This window comes from Leucopleurus acutus (assembly GCF_964270905.1).
Source record: "Leucopleurus acutus genome assembly, chromosome: 5".
NCBI classification, from domain to species: Eukaryota; Metazoa; Chordata; class Mammalia; order Artiodactyla; family Delphinidae; genus Leucopleurus; species Leucopleurus acutus.
Genome location: NC_139147.1, coordinates 96,160,637 through 96,166,779, shown reverse-complemented (window position 1 = coordinate 96,166,779; position 6,143 = coordinate 96,160,637).

Genomic DNA, 6,143 nt, shown 5'->3' with positions numbered 1-6,143 from the left:
CCTGTGGTGGTGAAGTGTTCTTTGTGATGTCCGGTATGGTAGCTATAACCTCACGTGGCTATTGGGCATTTGAAATGTGGCTAGTACAGCTGAAGAACTGAATTTAAAATTTTATTTCATTTTAATGATTTAAATTTAGATAGCCACATGTGGTTAGTGGCTATTATACTGGAAAACGTAGCTGTAGAACCTGTGTTTAATAACTTCCAAAAAACATCAGAAAGGTGGTGGTATCCTTTCCAGAAGAGGACAGTGAGTGTCAGTAAAGCTGAGGATTTATCCGAGGTTCTGAAGCCGGAACGTGGAAGAGCCAGACCGCCAGCCTCTAAAACCACGTGCTGCGGTCACCAGAGATACACCCCCGCCTCTGACCCCCATCCACTCTCCTGGCTCTTCATCTCTTTCCAAACCGGATCAGAAAGCCTATCTTTCTTCCTCCACCCTTATCAAAGAGTCTCTCTTTCCCTTCCTTCATTATTAATGCCGTAACAGTAGAACGGCACTTTGAGACAGAACATCATGCTACGTGTTTGGGGGGTGTGGCATGGCCCTGTAGAGTTTCACTGACTAAACTGGAGCAGCTTGGTAATAAGTAGTGTACTCATTCTTAACATTCGTAAGGGCTTACCTCAAATTATTATTTTGTTGTCTCTTTCTTCTTGGTTATTCCTCCTTTCAACCGCCCCTAATTCTTTTACCATTGGTAACAAAATATATGCCCCTAAATCAAAACAGCCTTTGCTTAAAAGTACTAAAGTTATATTAACCTCCAGCTTTGCTCTTTAATTTGAACTCCTCACCCACCCACGAAGAAAAACACCCCAAAACAGAACAAAAACTTCTTTCGATTAGGTTCCCATTAGCTAATAGTATTATTAAAGAAAAGATAGACAATCATGTATGATTTGGGAGACAGTCATGTTTCTAAAGCATAGTTTTGAATAAACCAACTTTATGTTGACCCATGGTGAGCCAAGCACCGTGTCTTGTACCCAGTAACCTCTCAATAACTAATAACATTTCATTGATTTGCCTTCCTCTCCGTTACTTTAGTGACTTAGGACTTACGTGAATAGGAAACCCCACTTTAACTATTGGGCATGAACAGAGAAAACAGAACTCTATTCAATAAAGAAAACCCAAATTCAAATACTAGTGCACCCAGGTCTCAAGCACCCAGGCAATCCTTTCTGGCACCAGAAGAGAAGAAATGCTGTGACTTCTTCAGATAACAGTCTGCCCATCTGATCACAAAATGCGATCGCTGTCTTATCTGGAGACAAGACTCATCCAACTCCCAGACAGGAGGCAGAATCTAATGTTTCCTGGCGGGGAGGGGCAAGCCAGTATTTCCAATGACCTGGAAAGTAGGAGTTCGTTGGAAAGCAGCTTGAGAAGAGACTGAGGAGGACTCTTTTAGGACATTGAGGTACGGGGAGGAAGGGCATCTGTGTTTGAGTCTCCTTGATGCTTCCTGTTCCCCTGTGACATACCCTGGACTCGGTGGATCTCAAATGATGACTGAGTTATGCAACTACAGCCAACCTGATGGTACTTAAAAATTCAGAGCAATGACGTCAATTAGTGTCCTCATTTCCACTGACTTCTTTAGAGGGAACAAATTCACGTGGTAGTACAAATAGAGAAGGAGAAAGGGATAAGGCATTTTATAACTTCTCAAGATATGAAATCTAGCATTGCACTTTGAAACAGAAGCTTTTTCTATTCCCAGTCAGACCTCCAAGCCACCTCCGGGAGCAATTCCACTGTCAAACCATGCTGTTTCCTGGTGTGTCCACCAATAAAGCAATCAGAGGGGGGCCCCCTCACACTGATACTCAGCTGGCTCTAGAAGGTGATTTGGTTCAGGCTTTTACTTGTCAAATCATTTTTTTCTGCCTAAAGGCTAGACTTGAACTAGTATTGTTGGTGAGAGCTGTAGCACCATGAATAATACCACATGCAGGTGGATGATACACAGATCTCCCTGGCCTTTCATGTTAGACCCCCAGACATTCTCAGCCTTAGAATCTTTCAGAACAATTTGAGTCACCTGGGGAGCTTCAAAAACTAACAATAGCCAGTTCCACTCCCAAGAGATTTCTATTTAATTGGTCTGAGTTGGAAACCTGGCATCAGTGATATGGGGGGATCCCTGGTGATTCCAATGCACTAAGACCCTGGATGGAGCAACTAGCAACCTCAGGACATCAGGACCCTGTGCTGCTCCTTCTTCTATCTCCTGCGGTGACTCAACAAGCCAGATAGAGTCGGTTCCACTTTCTGAAGTGGAGGGTTTTGTTTTCTTTTATGAACGTGATAATATTTTCCATCTCCTGGAAACAAAACAATATATACCTATTATAATTTCAATTTAGAGAGATCTAAAAAAGAAAGTTAAAACTACTACTATTTCTTTTTAACCACACACACATGCATGCACACATATGTATATATTTTTACAAAATTGAGACACTATTTTATGATCTTCTTTCACTTAGTGTATCAGAGATATCGAGACGGTTAATGTAGATGTACATCATTTTAAAGAGCTGCAAAAATTTGCTCATTTTATGTGTACAGACATTCCCCAACTTACAATGGTTTGACTTATGATGGTGTGAAAGCGATACACGTTCAGTAGAAATCATACTTCAGCTTTTGAATTTTGATCTTTTCCTGGGTTAGCGGTATGTGGTACAACACTGTCTCTTGATGCTGGGCAGTGGCAGTCAGCCGCTGTGTAAACAACTGATACACTTACAACCATTCTGAACCCACATAACCATTCTATTTTTCACTTTTAGTACAGTACTCAATAAATTACATGAGATATTCAACACTTTATAACAAACTAGGCTTTGTGTTAGATGATTTTTCCCAACTGTAGGCTAATATAAGGGTTCTGAGCACTTTTTTTTTTTTGGCTGCGTTGGGTCTTCGTTGCTGCACACGGGCTTTCCCTAGTTGTGGTGAGTGGGGGTTACTCTTCATTGAGGTGCGCGGGCTTCTCATTGTGGTGGCTCCTCTTGGTGCAGAGCATGGGCTCTAGGCGCGCGGGCTTCAGTAGTTGTGGCTCGCAGGCTCTAGAGCGCAGGCTCAGTAGTTGTGGCGCACAGGCTTAGTTGCTCTGCGGCATGTGGGATCTTCCCGGACCAGGGCACGAACCCGTGTTCCCTGCACTGGCAGGCGGATTCTTAACCACCGTGCCACCAGGGAAGTCTAGTGTTCTGAGCACATTTAAGCTACGCTAGGCTAAGCTGTGATTTTTGGTAGGTTAGGTGTATTAAATGCATTTTTGACTATGATGGGTTTCTTGGGATGTAATTCCATCATAGAGGAACATCTATATTCAACAATTAGTTTAATCTTCTTTTAATAGAAATTGAAGCTCTTCTCATTATTTTCCTCTCATAAGCAATGCCACAGTGGACATATATTTTGAAGACATTTCCGTATAATCCCTTACCCTAAGTTCCTAGAAGTGGAGTTGCCAAGTTAATTAGGTATGCATCTTTTACGTTCTGGTGCCTTTGCCAGATTGTCCTTTCAAAAGATTGTGGCACTTTACACACTCCTCAGTATCATATGCCTGTACCCATTTCCCGCCAGTATTAACAGCTTCTGAAATTGGCAGTTCCCATAAAATAAAAATTTGCATCAGTAAAACTTGATTCAGGCTGCATTTACAGAGTGTCTAATGTGTACTGGGTGCTAACAATACCAAGATATATAAGCCAGAGTTCTTGCCTTCTCCTTCCCAGTGCTCCTGGGTACATACATGTATGTAAATATCACCTGAGCATCTTGTTAAAATGCAGTTTCTGCCTTGGTAGGTCTGAGATGGGGCCCGAGATTCTGCATCTTAGAAGCTTTCAGAAAATGCCTCTGCCTGTGCAGTTGGTCTGCATCTAGCAGCAAGACTCAGTCCCACCTCTAGGCCTTTGCAGTAGCTGTTCTATTTACCTGCTTTGATCCTCCCCACTCTTTGCTGAGGTCAGTTGTTCCCACATCTGGCTGCACATGAGAAATCACCCAGGAAACTCAAAAAACCAAAAGCACAAACACAGCGCCTCAGGCTTTTCCACATCTCTGGGAGTGGGGTCTAAGAATCCATATCTTAAACAAAATCACAGACCAGCCTCTGGAAACTTCTGGTTGGGTTGCTCCTACTGACCCCCAGGCCTCACCTGAGCATCATTTCTGATCTATGAATGAGTTTGGTCCTATCCCCCACCTCTGTAAGCTGTTATAGCACCCCACACTTCTCCTTTTGAACACTCCATGGAGTAAATGAATTAATTGTGTCATTATTCATTAGAGTTTGTCCCTTTTAGTCTCTGAGTTCCATGAAGGCAGAGCTGTGTCTGTCTTGGGCACTGTAGTGTCCCCAGCACCAAGCCAGGACTTCTGGCAACACAGGAATGGATACATGAGTTGACATTCCTTGCAAAACACTTTGTAAATATTTTCACATTCAATTGTCGTAAGTCCGTAAGGCAGGAAGTAAGGCATTAATATCCCTAAACTAAAAATGAAAAAAAGAGGTTTAGAGACATAAAGTGACTTGTTAATGATGACACAGCTTAGGTCCAGATTTGGACATTGGCTTAGGTCCAGATTTGGACATTGGCTTTCTCTGCCTCTCCAGGCTGTTCCTCTACAGGTTTTATACTCAGCCAGAGCTGAGGAAATTTGTTTAAATGTCCCCAATGTGACACTTATTTAGGACCTCAGAAATTAAGAATACTAACAGTTATCCCCACCTGACATCCTACAGAGGGGCACTTGGCTTGAACAGTGACATGAAGATTGCATCCTTTGAGAATAAACAATGGTGCCTGTGGTCACTTCCACACTATACTTTAAAACATGAGCAGGGGAGAAAGCATATGTAGATCAATCAGGAAAAATCACCTTACCCCAAACCCACGGAGGCATGGGGAGTCTGAATGAGAGCAAAGATAGAAAAGCAATTTAAGCTTTTTGCAGGAAATCTTTTAATTGCAAGGGCAGAGGCCTAATGGGTGAAGGCTTCAATGAAGAAAAGAGGAAGATCTTGGGTTATAATTAAATGATGGTTGTGACTGGGTATGTGTGTAATGAGGGGTTGATTTGAAAATAGGTCAAGGTCCTCAATTCTATTAGCCTCAGTGCCAGCTTTTCTATAGCACACATTACATTATTAATGTGATGGGGAATCATACCCATTCCTGTACTGACATGAAATTCATAGGTAATATAATTAACCCACAAACATTATTTAAGAAAAATCAATATAATGCCCTCATAGTATGAAGAACTAGAAGGCAATTAACTTGTAATAAAAATGCTCTTCAGACTGTAAATGCTCAAGCACAGTATAATGAAGCACACTTACATCTATGCCCAGGGTGATCTCAGCAGCCACAGGTAACAAAGTTGTGGGCTGTTGGTGATCCAGATACTACCGATGAGGGTTTGTGAGTGAAGCGATTTTCTGAAAACTTCCAAATTAAACCTAATACCACTTGCCCTTGATTTGTATGTTAGTTGCCTTTCTGAAAAATTCAGCACATATAAATTTTTAAAATTGAGGTATAACTCACCTGTCATACAATTCATTTTTAAAATGTATGATTCAGTGGTTTTTAGTTGCATACCCATCACAGTTGTCTAATTTCAGAACATTTTATCACCCCCAAAAGAAACGCATACCCATGAGCAGTAACTCCTCATTGCCTCTTCCCCCAACTCCTGGAAACCACGAATCTACCTTCTGTCTCTGTGGATTTGCCTTTTTCAAGTATTTCATATAAATGCAATAATATATGTGGCCTTTTGTGTCATAAATTTCACTTATAATGTTTTCAGAGTTCATCCATGTTGTATCATGTATCAGAACTTCATTTATTTTTGTGGTTGAATAATAGTCCATGGTATGGATATACCACATTTTGTTTATCCACTCATTGGTTGATGCCATTTTGGTTGTTTACACTTTTTGGCTATTATGAATAATGTTGCTGTGAACATTTGTGCACAAATTTTTGTCTGGACATATGCTTTCAAGTCTGTTGGGTATATACTAGGAGTGGAATTGCTGGGTCATATGGCAACTCTATGTTTAACATTTTGAGGAACTGCCAGACTGTGTTCCAAGG